Source organism: Bufo bufo, chromosome 1 (genome assembly GCF_905171765.1).
Source record: "Bufo bufo chromosome 1, aBufBuf1.1, whole genome shotgun sequence".
NCBI lineage: Eukaryota > Metazoa > Chordata > Amphibia > Anura > Bufonidae > Bufo > Bufo bufo.
In genome coordinates, this window is record NC_053389.1 from 250,686,784 (window position 1) to 250,709,110 (window position 22,327).

The 22,327-nt window shown below is 44.9% G+C and overlaps 1 protein-coding gene across 2 annotated transcripts in view; it reads right to left on the reverse strand.

The window, feature by feature from the left end:
• Positions 1-22,327, reverse strand: part of DGKI (diacylglycerol kinase iota) — a 292,586-nt gene that overhangs the window by 96,914 nt on the left and 173,345 nt on the right. The window lies entirely within an intron of this gene.

A 22,327-nucleotide genomic window follows, 5' to 3' on the forward strand; every position in this document is an offset into this window, starting at 1 on the left:
ACTCACCTATTTCATCCCACGCCGCTCCCAGTGTCGCTGCTCCGATCCTCCCTGCTGCTGCCACCATGATAACATCTTTTTGGTTTCATTGATGATGTGCCCATATTTCCCAGACACCACTGCAGCCAATTACTCACCTCAGTGGTATGTGGCACAAGATCGCTGAGGCCAGTAACTGGTTGCAGCAGTCACATGGAGTATGCAAGCATGTCATTGCTGCAGCCAAATAAAGAATGCCTGGTGGGGAGGATCAGAGTAGTAGTGCTAGAAGCAGTGACGGACGAAATAAAGGAATATATCATGTAGACTGGGCCTAAAAGGTGTCACATTTTTCCAAATATATACTGCAACAGATTAAAGGGTGTGTAGACTTTTGCAGCTATTTAGTTATTCCTTTAGTGCATCTAAAGCAAAAAGCGTATTAGACAACTTTGCAAATAATTTTCATCATAAATCTGTGGAAGCGCAGGGAGTGGTGGGAGTATTCCTGCGATGGGTAGTACTAAACACAATTCACAGGGGCAGTCCTAACTTTGGCGATCCCTGGGCCGCGCAGAGTGAATGGAGGGTGCACCCATTCTTACCTCGGGGCACTCCCCTGGTTTTGGGGCTTCTGCCTGGTGATAGCTGGGGTGCCCTGGATGGAGTATGTTTGACTGGGTGCAAGGCAGCAGTGTGGAAGCAGAGGCCGGCGAATGGTGGAGACAATAACCAGGCCCACTGATTGCGGTAAATAAACTCTTTCTTTATTGAGTTGATGACAGGAGCAATAGTGGATCAATAGTACATATAGCAGAAAAACAGCCCAGATCCAGATCACAGTGCAATACTCTATCAATAGCAGTGCAGAAGCAACAATGATGGTAGTTGTAGCACTCCTGGGGTGCTTCTCTGGCAGCTGTAGACTCAGAGACAGAGGTTCTCCGAGCTTGGGCCCAGTCCATGCAGGAGGTCTCCGCACACACGTCTTCTCCTCAGACTACACTACACCAGGGGGCAGAACCAGTCCATCACCTTACAATCTAAACACAGTCTGCCAATTGGTTAACTATTAGTCTGCCAATACATTGCTATTGAGTTCACATCAGGGTACTTTCACACTTGCAGCAGAGGATTCCGGCAGGCAGTTCCGTCACCGGAACTGCCTGACGGATCAGGCAAAACTTATGCAAACTGCTGGCATTTGTCAGACGGATCCGGCTCCGCCTGACAAATGCATTGAAATGCCGGATCTGTCTCTCCGATGTCATCCAGAAAAACGGATCCGGTATAAATTTTGTTTGCATTTTTTTCGGCTTCAGTTTCGCTACTGCGCATGCGCCCGGCATCTTCTGTAACTGCGCTAGTATGTAAGGCTGGCGGGCGCATGCGCAGTAGCGAAACTGAAGCCGGCTGAGTGTACGAGCCGGAGCCGGGATCGCGCTACAGCAGCCCTTTACTGTGCATGCGGGCTGGGAGCGCGGTCCCGGCACTGAGATCCGGCGTGTCAATAAAGGCGGCGGGAGGCGGGGAGAGCAGGATTGGAGACGCCTAGGCCGCTGCCCCCTTGACTTCAAACCTGACTTGAAGCAGGGGGCAGCGGCTGAATAAAACATCGATTTCTCAAGGAGGCTAGATGTGGCTAAACGATGGAAAAGTGCATTAGGAAACTACTATGCAGCACTATAAGGTACTATTAACAGCTTAATAAGCGATTTTTTTGTGACAGGTTCCCTTTAACAACACTACATTAACTATTGTGCTATTAGTTAAAAGCGTTTTCCGAGATCTTTTTATTGATGACCTATCCTTTGGATAGGTCATTGGTATCTGATCGGTGGTGGTCTAACACCTGGGACCCCCTACAATCAGCTTCTTATGAAGGCACCAGTGGTGGCAGTAGCTCCTCAGCCTCTCTGGCCACCAAGCACTCACTGTCCATTTGATGGCGACTGGGCTTGGTATTGCAGCTCATTCCCGTTCACTTCAACGGGGCTGACCTGCGCCTAGGCCATATTACCAATGAATGTGATGTCACATGGACTAGGGAAAGCTGTGAGAAGGCCACAGCGCTACTGTGAGTGCCGATGCCTTCTCAAACAGCTGATTGGCAAGGACCCTCACTGATCAGATAATGATGACCTAGCCAGAAGACCTTTTTAGCCCTTTGAAGTAGTCTTCTGTGGTATTGCACATACAGCTCCTTTGCAGACTTATGTGTATCTATGGTTACAGACAGCGATGGACTGGCCATCGGGAGTACCGGGAGAATCCCGGTGGGCCGATCGAATTATGGGCCGGCCAGGGCCGCCATCAGGGGGGTAAAGCCGATACCCCAGTAAGGGGCTCGGACCCCGGGGGGGCCAGGCCGGTCCCGAGCCATTTTAATTTTTTTGCTGTCAGTGTGTTAACTTTAAAATCAGCGCTCATCTCTTTACTATCTTACACTGACTCAGCTCCAGTAACAGCAGGCAGTGTGGGGGCGGTGCTCACTCACTGACGTCACACGCCTGCTCCTCCCACTAGGCGGCGCAGGCGCGTGACGTCAGTGAGTGAGCGCTGCCGCCCGCACTTGTTACTGGAGGCTGGAGGGAGCTGAATGTAAGGTAGTAAAGAGATGAGCGCTGTGTTAAAATTAAAGTTACTGTCTGCAGCCTGCAGGATACCGATTTATTAATGTATACTACTGTGAGTGGCGGGGAGGGGGATCTATGGATGACGGCACTGTTATAGGGAGGGGGATCCGTGAATGGCACTGTTATGGGGGGGGGTCTGTCATGTGGATGACACTTATGGGGGGGGGTCTGTGGATGACACTTATGGGGGCGATCTGTGGATGGCACCATTATGGAGGGGGATCTGTGGATGACACTGTTATGGAGGGGGATCTGTGGATGGCACCGTTATGGAAGGGGATCTGTGGATGGCACCGTTATGGAGGGGGATCTGTGGATGGCACCGTTATGGGGAATCTGTGGATGATACATACCGTATATAACATCTTATGCTATATGTGTCATCCACAGATCCACCCCATGACAATGTCATCCACAGATCCCCCTCCATAACAGTGTTTTGTGGATGACACTATTATGGGGGGGATCTGTGGATGACACTATTATGGGGGGGGGATCTGTGGATGACACTGTTATGGGGGGGATCTGTGGATGACACTGTTATGGGGGGATCTGTGGATGACACTGTTATGGGGGATCTGTGGATGACACTGTTATGGAGGGGATCTGTGGATGACACTGTTATGGGGGGATCTGTGGATGACACTATTATGGGGGGATCTGTGGATGACTGTTATGGGGGGGATCTGTGGATGGCACTGTTATGGAGGGTATCTGTGAATGGCACTGTTATGGAGGGGTATCTGTGGATGACACATAGCATAAGATGCTATATACGGTATGTGTCATCCACAGATCCCCCTCTATAACAGTGCCATCCACAGATCCCCCCATAACAGTGCCATCCACAGATCCCCTCCATAACAGTGCCATCCACAGATCCTCTCCATAACAGTGCCATCCACAGATCCCCTCCATAACAGTGCCATCCACAGATCCCCTCCATAACAGTGCCATCCACAGATCCCCTCCATAACAGTGCCATCCACAGATCCCCTCCATAAAAGTGCCATTCACAGATCCCCTCCATACCAGTGCCATTCACAGATCCCCTCCATAACAGCGCCATTCACATGTTTTTTTTTGAGTGTGTTTGGGAAAAATAAAGTGGGCCGGTCTGGCTGAAGTCCAGGGCCACTTTATTGTCCCAGTCCATCCCTGGTTACAGACTACAAACAATGTTGTGTAGTCTGATGCCGCGGTCATGTGTTACACACCTACTCCTTGATAAAAGGCTATAAGTCCAGTCAAACAGCTCTCATGGTGATTTTTAAGGTTTCTGATCGGATAATCTTTTCATTTGTGAGTCAGTATCAGACAGGGGATATCTCTTTACAGAGCTTGGCAGATTCGCCGCTAGGTAACAATCCCTGTGTGATCTGTAATGGTGATCATTTTTACTGCCATCCAGCTTTCCCAGGCTCACAAACAAATCAATTATTTCCTTCTGACTTTTCCATCTTGTGTGGTTCATAAACCCCGGAAATAGCAAAGGAAAATACTGTGAAGGAGAGATGCTAATGAGCTGTTAATGAGCTAAACATATGATTTGGACACAAACCAAGAATTTGAACATAATTTGGAACAGAGATTTCAACCATCTAGCATCAGGCAGACCACTGGGGGTCTTTGTTCATAAAAGCTGGCAGTGACATGTTCCAATTTATCTTTTGTCTGAAAGATAAATACATAAACTTGGATTATCCCAGCTTGTATTTTCCCTCTGTATTTTCACTTTAAAGCCTTCACACGTCAGTGTTCGGTCAGTGATTTCCATCAGTGATTTTGAGCCAAAACACAGAACAGGGGCAGATCTTTCCCTTCTACCTTATGTCTGTGGAGGCTCCAATCCTGGTTTTGGATCACAATCACTGATGGAAATCACTGACCAAAACACTGACGTGTGAATGAGGCTTAAGAAATGCACTTTTTTCCCCCCACAAAGGTGGTAACTTAAAAGTGGTGCGTCTTATAAAGTGGATACTAATGAGCGTTTTCCAGCATAGAAGGGTCCATTAGTGCTAAGGAGGTGCGGGGAGAAGTGAAGGTAGTGCTGTTAGCACTAGTATTACTCCCACTCCCTGGTCTTCTGCCAGGCGCCCATTGTGCTGTGTGCTTACAGCGTTCAACGTCAGGGCGTAGTGTAAGAGCGTACTATGATCTGACGCTGTGCACCGCGCTGGATCTCCTGAGAGGTGGCGCCATCCAAAGTAGGAGAGGTAAGTGTTGATGATGATCTAAGGTCTGATTTCCAATGGGGGTCTGATCAGAGGTCTGATTAACATTGGGTGTCTGATGAAGATGGGTGCATCTGATCTGAGATCTGATGAAGATTAGGGGTCTGATCTGAGATCTGATGAAGATTAGGGGTTTGATCTGAGGTCTGATGAAAGTCTGGGAAAGTTTGATGATAACTGGTAAAGGCCATACTGGTGGTCACCCAGCTTTCTCAGGTTAAGATTATCGATCTTCTATTCACAGGGGATTCAGGTCTGATGAAGAATGGTGTCTGATCTGAGGTGCATCTTATTGTCCGGTTAGTCTTATAGAGCAAAAAATATGGTATATGGTTATATCAATACAGAGCAGGGAAAGGATATGTGGACAAATTGTCATTGTGGGTAAAACAACAGTGATTATAAAAATCCAGCCCATCTGTGGATCATTTCCTGTAAAATCCACTGAAGATGTCTGACGATGCTTACATGAAAGCTAAAGTCTAATCCTGGCAAATATGCCTGCAAGATGGAGCACAGATTTTATATTTCCATCAGCTTGGGAGGAACTTTCTCTTGTGCTCATTGTCGTACCCTGCTGAGTGATGCTAAACTGTGTGACATCTTCAAATAGCACATTTCTGGCTCAGATAAGCATATTTTAACCCCCACCAGTACTAACATACATAATGCATCTATGGACAATAATATGCCTTTACACATCTACGAGAATTGGAAAGAAACTTTATTTTATCATATTAAGAAACAATTCTGATAAATAGCATATTAAAGAACAATTTAAAGGGTAACTGTCATGTTTTCATCAAAAAATCAATTCTAGCATATATTACTGCTGCACCAGAATTATGCATAAAGCAATCTTTAGTTTCTTCACCTACCACTGTTTTTCTTGAGTTTTTCCCTTAGTTACGGCTCTTTAAACATTTACAATATGAGGACCTTCTCAAGATGGCTCCTCTGCCAGTTCTCTGAGGCCAAAACTGCTTTCCCTCACTTCCCATAGACACTTGCTGTAGCCAGCAGCTCCCTGCCAGCCAATCAGATTGGATTACTGAGAGACACGCCTCCTCACTCTGAAGCCTAATGCAGGCATGCAGTGTGAAGGACCACCCCTCTGTCTATCTGTCTTCTTAGCTGGAGACAGACAAACCATAGCAACTGTCTTTTAAGGGAGCAGTGGAAAGGGACAGAAGACATTAATGAAAGCTGTTATTATAAGGTAATTACAGATTTTTTGGCAATCATTGACAGACTAAGGCTATTTTCACACTAGCGGCAGGACGGATCCGACAGGCTATTCACCCTGTCGGATCCGTCCTGTCGCTATTACGCCGTGCCGCCGGACCGCCGCTCCGTCCCTATTGACTATAATGGGGAGGGGGGCGGAGCTCCTGCGCAGCACGGCAGTGCACGGCGAAAGGCCGCGAACTGCTGTGCTGCGCTGGAGCTCAGCCCCCGTCCCTATTATAGTTAATGGGAACGGAGTGGCGGTCCGGTGGCACGGCGAAGTAGCGGCAGGAAGGATCCGACAGGGTGAACAGCCTGTCGGATCCGTCCTGCCGCTAGTGTGAAAGTACCCTTACTCAGGTATGCATACCCAGCTCTAATAAACTAGCAAATAAAAAAAACTTTTATATAGCTCTATTATTATATCCATATGTAGCTACATCATCTGCAGTATATCTGTATTTCTGAACACCATTTTACTTAAAGGGGTGGTCCAGGATTTTGATATTGATGTCTTCAACTGCAGTTAACAGCTCCTATCACGACACAATGGATCGAGCTGTGTAGTTCTGGTGCCTGCTCCCAGCACAGGAGCTACAAAGAAACAACTGGCAGGGGGAGAACCAGGAGAGAACTAGATAACTTAGGGGGATGGCTGAGTATTGTAGTCAGTAAGGTAGCCTGCTACTAAAAGCTGTTAAGACTTTACTGCTGTGAAGGACACTGTTAAGACACCCTTCACATCTGCACACGTCCTGGCCAGACGTGCCTTCAAAGCCCTGTATCCCGCACTGGACACCACAGTCGTTATTGCATAAGTACTATTTCCCGCCATTGATTCTGTTGGCAGAGACTTTATCAAGATAGAGAGTAAAGAGGCCCATAACTCCCATCCTTGACTAAATCCATACAGCGCTATCTGGGAGAGAATTGTATTGTTTACAGTTGGTACTGTGTCTGCTATCACTGGATATACTATAACCCCCATTTTGCACTAGAGTACACAAAGACATTTACTCTTCCATCTGTGGTCTGGTTTGCTGACTTCTGCACCATACGCTGGCCATTTACTCTACACACCATGCCTTGCACCCACACAAACACTGAACATCACAGGCACCCTAACTACCATAAAGCAGGACCCCCTAGAATCAGGGTATGTCCCAGCGGATAGAAGGGTGCCCCCCTCCTTTCTCTGCATAGCCCTAGGAAGCAACAGTGTGAGGAAACCACTGCGATTGACTGACAGAGCCACTACCACTACCATCCTCCACTCCAGCTCCTCCTGGGCCTGCTGCAGATGTACGATATAACAATAAATATTCAGCACAGGTCACAGTGACAGATCACAAATGACAGGAGTTTAAGAGAATTTCAGAATGGTAAAAATTCCTATTAACGCTGTCCTTTCTTCAAGAACATATGAAGGACCTGTGCAGTGATGTTAGGGAGGGCTGGCTGCAGCTCTGTATGAAATGTGCTCTCTGCATCATTCACAAATTCATAACTGCATGATGGATATCCCTGATATACGCTGTTTGTTTTCTCGAACCACTAATCCAAGGTATTTTCATAGGCTGACTGAGGATAAGAAAAGGCAATTTACCTATTCAAAAGCACAGTCACACTGCCATCTAGTGGCCATGATTTTATAATTCATGCAGTGCATAGACAAATCTCATGTACACTTTGCTTTTTACTTCCGAGTGACCTGCCGTGCGGATTTTGAATTCTGCAGTGTGTCAACTGTTTGGGTGATTCTGAACCTTATGTACAGTAGTTTTAGACTTCAATAGGGTTGTCAACATAAACAAACAATCTGCATCAAAAAATGCAGAAAATCTGCACCAAAACCACAAAAAAATTGTGAGGGTTTATGTGTGTTTTTATGCAGTTTTGGTGCGGATTTTCTGCATACAAATCTGCATCAGGTGCAGGTACCCACTGGATACCTGCACATGGCAGTTTAGTTTGTGCATATGTTCTGAGCAGAACTGAAAATCTACAAAAATGACATGAGATTTCAAAAATCTCATCTAGTTAGCTGGTACTGTGTATTTTTCATACAAAAATCTGCAAATGATGCGCACCGCATGTGGCCTTATCAATATTGGTGCAAAGGAAAAGTGGAAATGTTTCCCATGACAAGCGAACTGCTTCTTTTATTGTATAAAAACACTTAATTCGATATTATGCATATGGCAAAAATTTTTGATTTTCCCCCCAAAATTGCAGAAAATCACATTCAAATATGCATGCAATTTTACTTCTTTGCTTTCCTGCAGTGCAATATCACATAACATCACCATGCGTGCAATTGTGTGGTGCCAACGGGCAAATACATTACTGGAGAGTAAGTTGCTATGAAGCCACTACAGGGTTGTCCAAGATGTCCTGTATACCTGCATGTCACTCTGTATTTAACAGTAATAATGACATGCACAACCTGTAGGTACACGGCATGTGACTACTGCAGCTAAGAGCAGTGATTGGCTGCAGCGGTCCTGTGCCACAAATGTAACACCCCAGAGTGGCATTTCTACTTTTTGCACACCTTCACTATCTTCTTTGGGTGATCCTGTGTCATCTTATGCATCTATCACCATGTCCTGCATAATGTGTATATGTATTTCCTGATTTGCAACTGTTAAAGTGTAATGTGCCTGGTTCACCAGCAAGTGGCGGCACCTATGGCAGAGCTAGTTTACATAGAATGAAAATTGTCTTTCCATTGTAGCCCTCTAGAGAGGGAGGAGTTCTACTTAGTGAAGGTCAGACTAGACTACCCCCTGCAAGGGGAAGGTTGTGTGCAAGCCAGCAGAGCACACCTTCTGCTCTTCTGGATATAAAGGGCTCAAGCTGTAAGCCTCACAAGCCAGGAGTAAAGTTCCCTGGATCAAGTTAATACAGAGTCAGACTACAGAAAGTAAAGTTCAGCAGAAAGGAAAAGTTTCTATTTAATCTGACAGCACAGCAGAGCCAAGGAGGTTCAAATGTAGCAGAGCCGAATGTGTTTGCCTGCCAAAAACTATGCCAAATCTTGCTGGTGACCAAGATAAAGTTGGAAGATTGTTCCCTGATGAAAGTTTATGCCAAGTAAAGCTGTTATTAACTTCAATACGTCTGGACTCAATTTCTTTCATCATCCTCTCCATCACCTATTCACCCGGTTTGCTCTGCTTCGTCCGACCACACCTGGGGTTCTGGATATCCAGGTAGGAGCACCGTGACAAGTGCAAAGCCGCACCTAAAGGGACACTATAGGGAACATTTACACCACTCTGGCATTCCTACACTTGGGTTCCACCATCTCCTTCTACATAGGGGGACCTAGTTCCTTGTTGCTGAAAAGAGCTCCAGCAGAATGGACAGACCCCATTAGCTGCTGGGGAACAGACCCTCCCCTTGAGCTGCCAGCTTCATATAAATCTAGCAGAGCAATGAATGGGGAGATCTCTGGACCCATGTGAGGTACAGGACTGGTTCTAGCTTTGTTAGAAAGAGATTGCCACATACTATATGATGTTTTATTTAATTTTTTTATATTAATCATGGGATAACCCCTTTAATACAGTCATTTGCATGGCCTTACACTAGCTCCCTGCTTTATAGTACAGTAGTTGTATGGCTAAAGTTAGGTCCACCTCTGCAGTGGATGTTCTGCAGAAGCCTCTATTCCCAATGTGGCGATTACTTACATACATATGGAAACGGTATGCACACGGAGTACCTTCTGGGTTTTTTTGCGGACTCATTGAAATGAATAGTTCCGCATACGGTCTGCAAAAACAAAAGGAACGGACACGGAAAGAAAACACGCTCGTGTGCATGAGGCCTTATGAAGAGGAAGCATCGGTGTGTCAGCCCCCCCGCCAATCAGATACTGATGACCTATACTGAGAATATAAAACCCCTTCACTACCCCTTTAATTTTAATATTTGTTTCATTATTGTTCCATTTTATTTCATTTTTGTTCCATTTTTTGTTTTTCCGGGGAGAAGAGGGTAGGTATATATATAAAAATGCATAATTTCTATTGTCTGCAACATTTTCTATGCATGTAATATTCTTCAATGCACATCTAGCCTCTATGGCAAGGAATCTAGATTAATTACCAAATATTGGAAATTTAGACAAAAAGTTATGATTACCTAGACCTTCAAACTGTACAGCCCTAAATATTTCATTATTATGAATTCCAACCTATAACTGGCTTCAGGGCAAGGCATTATGGGTCAATAGAACCTGCCTAACCTCCCCTCCTTATATCTATTAGTTTAACTATTTTCTGTGGCCTATAGAGCCCTGGTATACAGGTCTGGTTCCACCCCCAAGTGTCCAAAAATATTCATCAGCCAATCACAGCAGTGCATGAATTAGGTGCCCGTTAAAGGTCCTGGATCCTGTTTCTCAGAACTTCTTTCAGCAATTAAATAATAAATCTTAGTCCTACCCAAACCTTGTATCAAACAAGGAGCATAGTGATGAAGATCTTGTTTCAGCTAGAACTTACAGCTTTTACAGGGTAAGAAACCGGCAGACAAGCAGCTGATCCTCCCACAAGTGGAGAAAAGCAGCTGCATGTACAGGAATGTAAAAACCCTCATAAAGTGTTGAAAAGGTGACTAAGATAAATTCAACTATTTATACTCTGTAGGTGACAACAATCCCAGCTGGGAATATGGGGGAATTGAATATGACTTTCCAGTTCAAGAAAAAAAAATCACTTTAACTGGGGAAAAAGCAGAACTCTTACATGGTGCCCTCCTTTTCATCTTTTCAGCTGCAGAATCATCAGTTCCTGGGCTCCTCTTCTGCCAGCCAAGATGGCCGCACTGCCTGATCCATATTGGGCATTTGGTAGTTCAAGAGACTTCCTGCCGCACTTAGATTGGCCAGCATTAGTCATGTGGACCGTGCTGGCCAATCTAAGAGCAGGGCTGGACAAGTGGGAGGGTGTACATTGGATAGCCTGAGAAGCAGTGCGGCCAACTAAGATGGAAGAAGAGAGCCTGAGAATTAGTGTATCTGCTAGAAAAAAAAAATTAAAAGGAGTGCACCAGGTAAGTGTTCTGTTCATTCCTTGCGTAATGTGAGTTGCTTTACGCTATTTTTTTAGTTTGCCTGTAATTCTTTGAAAGATAATATTACACAAAATAAGGAAAAGCAGAATGAAAAAACACTACTCCTAGTGACCTTCCTAGCACAATCAGAATGGGCTCATGAGTCACCAGGTTGAGGAGAACAGGAGATCAGCTGGTGAGGAATATCCTGAGGAACTGAAGAGACCTATGAGGCTTAAATAACACAAAATGGTAGGAGATCAGCTCCACCTTCTACAGATAGTTTAAGCTCAGTTATGTGTGATTGCCGTCAAGAAAGATTTCATCTTGGCTCAGGCGACGATTCTTAGTCAGAAAGAATAACCTCATTACCAGCAGTTCCTATCTGCTTATGACATCTGAAGTATTGTATTCTGTGGGGCAGAGTTGATGGCTGATACAGTGGCCATGAATATTCAGATGTGATATAAGTGCAAATGTATACTGCCATTAATATAGAAAAAGCGTGTGCATGTGGGAGGTGAGGGTAAGAGGCATCTTTCTTTCCAGCTCTATTGATTTCTATCCACCAGTAGGAGGACAAGTTATCTACTTCCTCCTACATGGTGGCTACTTCCTTCCTGATAGAGTTTCTAAATCACCACTGAATAGGGTGGCCACTGGCTTCACCTAAGAAAGCTGGACATCACCGGCCACACACCCAAACCGATAAACCATGCCCGCCTCCGTGAAACCACGCCCCATCGTCGTACGGGGGAAAAAAACGGGGGGAGGAGAGTGAAGAAGTTCCTGAGGGGAAGGTGAGCTGGGGGCAGCCAGGGTGTCTGCACCTCTAGTGACTGACTGGGGGTAAGAGAAGCCTAAGTCAGTTACTGCAGTCAGTTACTGCGCAGTGCTGTTGTCTGAGTGTCTGAAAGGGTGGATATCCCTGTGTCCGTTCAGGCCCTGCGCTGAACAGAGGATACGGAGCCTGAAAACCGGACTGTCTGGCCTAAAACCGGACGTCTGGCCACCCTACCATTGAACTATATATCTTGTTTAACGTTATAAAGCTAGTGGTTTGTCACCTATACTAGATGATGTGCTAAACACAAAGCCAGGAGAGTATTGGGGATGGGGTCAACCAGGGCATTTGATCAGGTAGAGATTTGGAGGGGAGCAAGACAATCCTGCCTACCCCCTGCCCCATATGTTTGTACTGCAGAAATTGACAACAATCATAGCTTCTTACCAGCTGTATACCTCCCAACTTTTGAAAATCCCAAAGAGGGACAATATGTGCGGCGCCCATAACGGTTTTAAGTGCAGTTTTTTTTATACTGGGCCACGCCTCTAACTTCTCCGTAAGCACAATTACTGGCTCCGTCAGAACTGCAGCAGCTGGGGATCGGTTAGGTGAGTAAAAGTTCCTTAATTTTTTTACAGCATGTGGTGCCCCTGGGACAATTTTTTCTTTGTGCTTCAATATTCATTTAAATTTTAGCACAAAAATCTGAAAATTATAGATATTTAAAGGTCAAAATTGCACAAAATAATGAAGTTATGGTCTAATATACCGATAAAAACCATACAGACACTTTAGTAGGGAGCAATTTAGTAAATTTAGTATTGCACATTTATGCATTAATTCCCCAGGTCAAAAAGAGGGACACTTGGGAGGCATGCAAGTTGCAACTGTCTTAACCCAGCAGCTCCGTGGGAAGGGACAGAAGAAGAAGGCAGCCCAGGCAGGCAGTGGGCTCCTCACAGCTTTTCTGCACTGCTGGGGTGTGATAGTGATCTGCTGTAGAGGTAAGTATGTGTAATGTGTGTAACTAAATGTGTGTATTGGAGGAAAAACAAGAAGGACTGCTTGAATGGAACTGGACAGGAGCAGGAGATTGCCAGAGTAATGTATTAACTCTTGGATTCTTTATTATTATGTAGACAATGCTTTTCAGAGGATGAAAATATCCTTCATCAGGTCAGTATATTGACCTGATGAAGGAGGTTTTCATTCTCCGAAACGCGAGTTAATACATTACTCTGGCTTCTGTCTGGCTCCGTTCAAGAAGTCCTTCTTGTTTTTCCTCCACACATCGTTACTGATTATCCCAGATATTGTGGTGAACACAGTCCGTGGAAGGACCTGGCAGCAAGACATCGAGGACATACTGTTGCGGCTGAATTCCACACATTATAAGCCCAATAAGGTGTTGTGACTTGGTGACAGCATAACATTGTGAGCAACCTACCATCACATACCAAAATATTACATTAATTAGTGGTAATTAGTGGTAATCCAGTAGAGGAGCTGCCCATGTTTTTTTCTGTTTATCTTCTGTGTATGATGTAAGTGGCAGTGAAAATGTCATCATGCCTGGCCCTTTCAATCAAAGTGCAGAGGGCGCAGAACTTGCAGAGAGCGCTGAGCCTCTAGGTGCAACAGCAATGCCGCTGTTGCACCTAGAGACTCATTTGCATATATTAACCACCTCCGGACCGCCTAACGCAGGATCGCGTTCCGGAGGTGGCAGCCCTGCGCAGAGTCACGCATATATGCGTCATCTCGCGATGGCCGAGATTTTCTGTGAACGCGCGCACACAGGCGCGCGCGCTCACAGGAACGGAAGGTAAGAGAGTTGATCTCCAGCCTGCCAGCGGCGATCGTTCGCTGGCAGGCTGGAGATGTGTTTTTTTTAACCCCTAACAGGTATATTAGACGCTGTTTTGATAACAGCGTCTAATATACAGTGGGGGAAATAATTATTTGACCCCTCACTGATTTTGTAAGTTTGTCCAATGACAAAGAAATGAAAAGTCTCAGAACAGTATCATTTCAATGGTAGGTTTATTGTAACAGTGGCAGATAGCACATCAAAAGGAAAATCGAAAAAATAACTTTAAATAAAAGATAGCAACTGATTTGCATTTCATTGAGTGAAATAAGTATTTGAACCCTCTAACAAAAAAAGACTTAATACTTGGTGGAAAAACCCTTGTTTGCAAGCACAGAGGTCAAACGTTTCTTGTAATTGATGACCAAGTTTGCGCACATTTTAGGAGGAATGTTGGTCCACTCCTCTTTGCAGATCATCTCTAAATCCCTAAGGTTTCGAGGCTGTCTCTGTGCAACTCTGAGCTTGAGCTCCCTCCATAGGTTTTCGATTGGATTAAGGTCCGGAGACTGACTAGGCCACTCCATGACCTTAATGTGCTTCTTCTTGAGCCACTCCTTTGTTGCCTTTGCTGTATGTTTTGGGTCATTGTCGTGCTGGAACACCCATCCACGACCCATTTTCAGTTTCCTGGCAGAGGGAAGGAGGTTGTCGCTCAGGATTTCACGATACATGGCTCCGTCCATTTTCCCGTTTATGCGAATAAGTTGTCCTGTGCCCTTAGCAGAAAAACACCCCCAAAGCAAAATGTTTCCACCCCCATGCTTGACGGTGGGGACGGTGTTTTGGGGGTCATAGGCAGCATTTTTCTTCCTCCAAACACAGCGAGTTGAGTTAATGCCAAAGAGCTCTATTTTGGTCTCATCAGACCACAGCACCTTCTCCCAGTCACTCTCTGAATCATTCAGGTGTTCATTGGCAAACTTCAGACGGGCCTGCACATGTGCCTTCCTGAGCAGGGGGACCTTGCGAGCCCTGCAGGATTTTAATCCATTGCGGTGTAATGTGTTTCCAATGGTTTTCTTGGTGACTGTGGTCCCTGCTAATTTGAGGTCATTAACTAACTCCTCCCGTGTAGTTCTAGGATGCTTTTTCACCTTTCTCAGAACCATTGACACCCCACGAGGTGAGATCTTGCGTGGAGCCCCAGAGCGAGGTCGATTGATGGTCATTTTGTGCTCCTTCCATTTTCGAACAATCGCACCAACAGTTGTCACCTTCTCTCCCAGCTTCTTGCTAATGGTTTTGTAGCCCATTCCAGCCTTGTGCAGGTCTACAATTTTGTCTCTGACATCCTTGGACAGCTCTTTGGTCTTTCCCATGTTGGAGAGTTTGGAGTCTGCTTGATTGATTGATTCTGTGGACAGGTGTCTTTTATACAGGTGACTAGTTAAGACAGGTGTCCTTAATGAGGGTGACTAATTGAGTAGAAGTGTCTAACCACTCTGTGGGAGCCAGAACTCTTAATGGTTGGTAGGGGTTCAAATACTTATTTCACTCAATGAAATGCAAATCAGTTGCTATCTTTTATTTAAAGTTATTTTTTTCGATTTTCCTTTTGATGTGCTATCTGCCACTGTTACAATAAACCTACCATTGAAATGATACTTTTCTGAGACTTTTCATTTCTTTGTCATTGGACAAACTTACAAAATCAGTGAGGGGTCAAATAATTATTTCCCCCACTGTACCTGCTACCTGGTCCTCTGGTGGTCCACTTTGTTTGGATCGACCACCAGAGGACACAGGTAGCTCAGTAAAGTAGCACCAAGCACCACTACACTACACTACACCCCCCCCCCCCCCGTCACTTATTAACCCCTTATTAGCCCCTGATCACCCCTGATCACCCCATATAGACTCCCTGATCACCCCCCTGTCATTGATTACCCCCCTGTCATTGATCAACCCCCTGTAAAGCTCCATTCAGACGTCCGCATGATTTTTACGGATCCACTGATAGATGGATCGGATCCGCAAAACGCATCCGGACGTCTGAATGAAGCCTTACAGGGGCGTGATCAATGACTGTGGTTATCACCCCATATAGACTCCCTGATCACCCCCCTGTAAAGCTCCATTCAGATGTCCGCATGATTTTTACGGATGCACTGATAGATGGATCCGATCCGCAAAACGCATCCGGACGTCTGAATGAAGCCTTACAGGGGCGTGATCAATGACTGTGGTGATCACCCCATATAGACTCCCTGATCACCCCCCTGTAAAGCTCCATTCAGATGTCCGCATGATTTTTACGGATGCACTGATAGATGGATCCGATCCGCAAAACGCATCCGGACGTCTGAATGAAGCCTTACAGGGGCATGATCAATGACTGTGGTGATCACCCCATATAGACTCCCTGATCACCCCCCTGTCATTGATTACACCCCTGTCATTGATCAACCCCCTGTAAAGCTCCATTCAGATGTCTTTGTGAGAAAAAAATAAAAAATATCAATTTCCGCTAACTTGTGCCAAAAAAAAAAAATTTCTATGAACTCGCCATGCCCCTCATTGAATACCTTGGGGTGTCTTATTTCCAAAATGGGGTCACATGTGGGGTATTTATACTGCCCTGGCATTCTAGGGGCCCCAAAGCGTGAGAAGAAGTCTGGTATCCAAATGTCTAAAAATGCCCTCCTAAAAGGAATTTGGGCACCTTTGCGCATCTAGGCTGCAAAAAAGTGTCACACATCTGGTATCGCCGTACTCAGGAGAAGTTGGGGAATGTGTTTTGGGGTGTCATTTTACATATACCCATGCTGGGTGAGAGAAATATCTTGGTCAAATGCCAACTTTGTATAAAAAAATGGGAAAAGTTGTCTTTTGCCAAGATATTTCTCTCACCCAGCAAGGGTATATGTAAAATGACACCCCAAAACACATTCCCCAACTTCTCCTGAATACGGCGATACCACATGTGTGACACTTTTTTGCAGCCTAGGTGGGCAAAGGGGCCCATATTCCAAAGAGCACCTTTAGGATTTCACAGGTCATTTACCTACTTACCACACATTAGGGCCCCTGGAAAATGCCAGGGCAGTATAACTACCCCACAAGTGACCCCATTTTGGAAAGAAGACACCCCAAGGTATTCCGTGAGGGGCATGGCGAGTTCCTAGAATTTTTTACTTTTTGCCACAAGTTAGTGGAAAATGATGATTTTTTTTATTTTTTTTTTTCATACAAAGTCTCATATTCCACTAACTTGTGACAAAAAATAAAAAGTTCCATGAACTCACTATGCCCATCAGCGAATACCTTGGGGTCTCTTCTTTCCAAAATGGGGTCACTTGTGGGGTAGTTATACTGCCCTGGCATTCTAGGGGCCCAAATGTGTGGTAAGGAGTTTGAAATCAAATTCTGTAAAAAATGACCTGTGAAATCCGAAAGGTGCTCTTTGGAATATGGGCCCCTTTGCCCACCTAGGCTGCAAAAAAGTGTCACACATCTGGTATCTCCATACTCAGGAGAAGGTGGGGAATGTGTTTTGGGGTGTCATTTTACATATACCCATGCTGGGTGAGAGAAATATCTTGGCAAAAGACAACTTTTCCCATTTCTTTATACAAAGTTGGCATTTGACCAAGATATTTATCTCACCCAGCATGGGTATATGTAAAATGACACCCCAAAACACATTCCCCACCTTCTCCTGAGTACGGCAATACCAGATGTGTGACACTTTTTTGCAGCCTAGGTGGGCAAAGGGGCCCATATTCCAAAGAGCACCTTTCGGATTTCACAGGTCATTTTTTACAGAATTTGATTTCAAACTCCTTACCACACATTTGGGCCCCTAAAATGCCAGGGCAGTATAACTACCCCACAACTGACCCCATTTTGGAAAGAAGAGACCCCAAGGTATTTCGTGATGGGCATAGTGAGTTCATAGAAGTTTTTATTTTTTGTCACAAGTTAGTGGAATAGGAGACTTTGTAAGAAAAAAAAAAAAATCATCATTTTCCGCTAACTTGTGACAAAAAATAAAAAGTTCTATGAACTCACTATGCCCATCAGCGAATACCTTAGGGTGTGTACTTTCCGAAATGGGGTCATTTGTGGGGTGTTTGTACTGTCTGGCCATTGTAGAACCTCAGGAAACATGACAGGTGCTCAGAAAGTCAGAGCTGCTTCAAAAAGCGGAAATTCACATTTTTGTACCATAGTTTGTAAACGCTATAACTTTTACCCAAACCATTTTTTTTTTACCCAAACATTTTTTTTTATCAAAGACATGTAGAACTATAAATTTAGAGCAAAATTTCTATATGGATCTAGTTTTTTTTGCAAAATTTTACAACTGAAAGTGAAAAATGTCATTTTTTTGCAAAAAAATCGTTAAATTTCGATTAATAACAAAAAAAGTAAAAATGTCAGCAGCAATGAAATACCACCAAATGAAAGCTCTATTAGTGAGAAGAAAAGGAGGTAAAATTCACTTGGGTGGTAAGTTGCATGACCGAGCAATAAATGGTGAAAGTAGTGTAGGTCAGAAGTGTAAAAAGTGGCCTGGTCTTTCAGGGTGTTTAAGCACTGGGGGCTGAAGTGGTTAAAACATCATTTTTCTCAGCAATGCGGGCACATATGAACGGGACCAACACAGATGCCTTCAGCTGCCAAGTGCACATGCAACAGGTCAGTCAGTTTCATAGGTACAAATCTACAGATGCCCTTTAATGTAGCTCAGTAAGAGGAATGGGGGGGGGGGGGGGGAATCACTGACAACTCTTTAAAAGCAAGTGTGGCTGACAACTGTAGTTGATTTTAGGAAAGAGAGATCTGCAGCATCCACAGCTGGTCTGTCAAGAGAAGGACACATTACTGTTCAGAAATAATTTAATGAGTCACATAGTCGGACAATGAATATTATGGGTCAACCATGCAGCCTTCGAAGCAGGGGCCATAGACCTGACAGGGAAATTTCCCGGTGGGCCGATGCCCAGGTGGCCACCTGGGCCCTCCTCATGGCTGTCCAGTGGAAGTTTTTGGGGATGTATTTTGTGCTGGACTGTGGCATTTGGCAATGTTGGGGGTGGTATAATGTGCCACAATATGGCATTGCTGGCCCTGCCTTCCATCAGTTTGGACCCAACTACAGAACGGGGCCACTTTTAGTATTTTTTCCAGGGCCACTTTAAGTTCCCAGTCCGCTCCTCCTTCAAAGAATAGAGAGCAAAACTGACTGGACGAAGCAGCATTTTCCTCAGGTCACTGGCACTTTATTCTAGTATTCAGTGAAGGTCATGGTGATTGGAGTTTCCTACATACAATGAGTTGTGCAGGTTTTCGGCAAAACGTTGGTACGAGCAAGAAAATGTATCGAATCGTGAATATGGTCTAGAAATTGCCCAAATCATTCCTCTGTAGGTGGCAGCTTGACAGCTCCAGGTGTGAGACTATAAGGGGGGCTAACCCCCTCCCCCCCTCCTATCCCCATCATCGACATGACTAATCAGATCCCACCTGAAATAAAACAGAATTAACGCAGTGCTTGCTTGATTAAAAAGCAGAACGTATAATTAATTTTCTCCTGCATGCCGGCAATTACAATCTCATTTTCTTGGTGCCCTGAGGACGTGTGTGATAGCGGATTGCAGCCAAATCATTTTAGGAACCCTTTCGGAGCTGCCAATAAAGCACTGAAGCTTTAATCTATTTTCTGAACAAAATGTAATAAATAAAAAGCACCAATAAATATCAGTTCTCGCCCATTTGTTTGTAACATCCGATATGGCTTCCATTATAGTGCCCACGGGGGTTATCCCCTTAGCTCACCTAAGAGGTAAATCTCTCTAGTTATGGTGTGATACATGCCAGCACTGCTGTATAACTAGACAGACTGGATATTCAGGAAAGTCTGGGAAAGATGGGCTACAACTTACTGGATGTGACACAGCTTTCCCAGAAATATTGAAAACATGTACATACATATGAATGTAATCATTCAACTCCTATAGAAGCAATGAAGGAGCGGAGACCATGATGAGTTGGCACCATCACAAGACTACTGCTATGGGACCAGTGCACCCCCAGTTATTGCTGGTCCTGTATGTCTAGACAGGGTTCCCACCACCCACAGTGACCAGTGGGTCATGGTGCCTTCCTCTCCTGAAGAGGATGGAGGATGGTATAAAAGTAGGACCCTGTTCTCTTGGGTTGCTGGAGTGTGATACCATGAAATAGAAACACCAGGGTCCCTATTTCATTTTCATTATGGGGTCTTCTCTGCTCTATGTCCAGGGCAGATGCAGGGAGGCGACCTCACCCAGGCTGACTGGAAGCTGGAGCGACACAGAAGCAGCTGCTAACACATACAGAATACCTTATGTGCACCCAGACGACGGCTGAATACCAAAATTAGCAACTCAAGTCTGGGCAATATTGTTAATGTCAAAAAGACAAATGAACGTTTCCGTTACAGACCCTGTACAGACTGCAACACTTGGCAAACTCAAAGCTTTCCCAAAACGACACTGGAAATATAAGGACGTGCTGGATACAACACCAACAGTTGCAAATCATTCTTAGGCCTCATGCACACGACCGTTGTACCGTTGTTGTGTTCCGTTCCGCAAAATGGGGTTCCGTTGTTCCGTGATCCGTTTCCGTTTTTGTTTCCGTGTGTCTTCCTTTATTTTTGGAGGACCACCAGACATAAAGGAATGTAAAAAAAGTCTAAGACAGGTTTGCCATGCAAATGATAGGAAAAAAACGGACGCGCGGACGCGGATGACAATCTTGTGTGCCTCCGCGTTTTTCCCCGGTCCCATTGACTTGAATGAGTCCGCGAACCGTTTTCCGTGAAAAAAATAGGACAGGTTATATTTTTTGGACGGACTGGAACCATGGATCACGGACGCGGATGACAAACGGTGCATTAGCCGAGTTTTCAACGGACCCATTAAAAAGTCAATGGGTCCGCAGAAAATCACGAAAAACGGAACAACCGTCACGGAATAAAACAACGGTCGTGTGCATGAGGCCTTATCTTGGGGTTGCACTGCTCATGGAAGAGAAACATTGTGGCAAATGAACTAATCTAATTGTGCCAAAGTTCTGGAGAACATGTCATGCACCACACTTATTAAGTTCTGTGCCTCAAGACACACACTTTTAAAGCATCTAGAAATAGGGGCGTGGATTACTGCATTCACGAAATGGCACAATGAAGGCAGTCGGAAGAGAAGTGTCTCTATCCTCTACAAAGATTCAGTGTGCCGCACTGTGATGAATTTATGCTGTCCAAATTTTAGACAGCATTAGTAAATATGACCCTCACCCAGCAACTATTGTGCACGAGTCCTACTGATTAAAATAGGACACGTGCACGATCCTTGCTGGGCATCAGATGGTTGCTTCATTAACTGGCCTGCCAGGCATGCAGCCGCGTCTCTTCCAATGTCAGAATGGGCAGGAGAGAGGGGCTGGACGCCCTCTATTCGCATGATGAGGTCAAATTGTGGTTTACTGCAGTGATTACCACTTACTACAGTGCATTCAGAAAGTCTTCTGACCCTTTTACTTTTTTCACATTTTATGTTGAGGCCTTGTGGTAAAATGTGCAGAAAATTTAAGTTTTTCCTCACCATTCTGCACTCAATACCCCATAATGAGCAAGTGAAAACAGAATTTTGGCCTCAATTCTAAGCGTCAAGTTTGAAAGAAAGTACGGTAGGCCCTACCTAATACAATTCCTACAGTGAAGCATGGTGGTGGCAGCATCATCTTGTTTGGGTAGTTTTTCAGCGGCTGGGACAGGGAGACTGGTTGGAGTTGAGGGAAACCTGATCCAGAGTGCTCTCAACCTCAGACTGGGCGGTAGGGTCTCCTTCCAAAAGGACAATGACTCTAAGCACACAGCGAAGACAACATAGGAGTGGCTTAGGAACAACTCTGTAAATGTCCTTGAGTGACCCAGCCAGAACCCTGACTTGAACCCAACCGAACATCTCTGGAGAGAACTGAAAATGGCTGTCACCGATGGTCCCCATCCAACCCGACAAAGCTTCAGAGGATCTGCAGAGAAGAGTGGCAGAAAATCCCCCAATCCAGGTGTGTAAACCTTGTGACATCAAACTTAAGAAGACTTGAGGCTGTAATCGCTGCCAAAGATGATTTAACACTAAGTAGTGAGTAAAGGGTCTGAAAACTTGTCAGTGCCACAGCCTTCTCAAACAGCTGATCAGCAGGGTTCCAGTGTGTCAGATCCCCGCCGATCACAGAATGATGACCTATCTAAAGGATAGATCATTAGTAAGAAAAAGATAAAGAACCCCTTTAAGGTGCAAAACTTGTCACACAAGAAAAACACAGTACAGTAGTTCTATACAGGAAGATAGTTCTATACAGGAAAGTGAATTACACAACAATTAAAATTTACTAGCATAAAACTGGTAAAAATGCTTTAATCATAGCAATACTAACTAGTAAGTGAGGAAAAAGGATCCTAAACTTAATTCAATGTCCTGCAAATTTTGAATTTTACTAGCCACAGATGTATCCAATTCACTGCATTTCC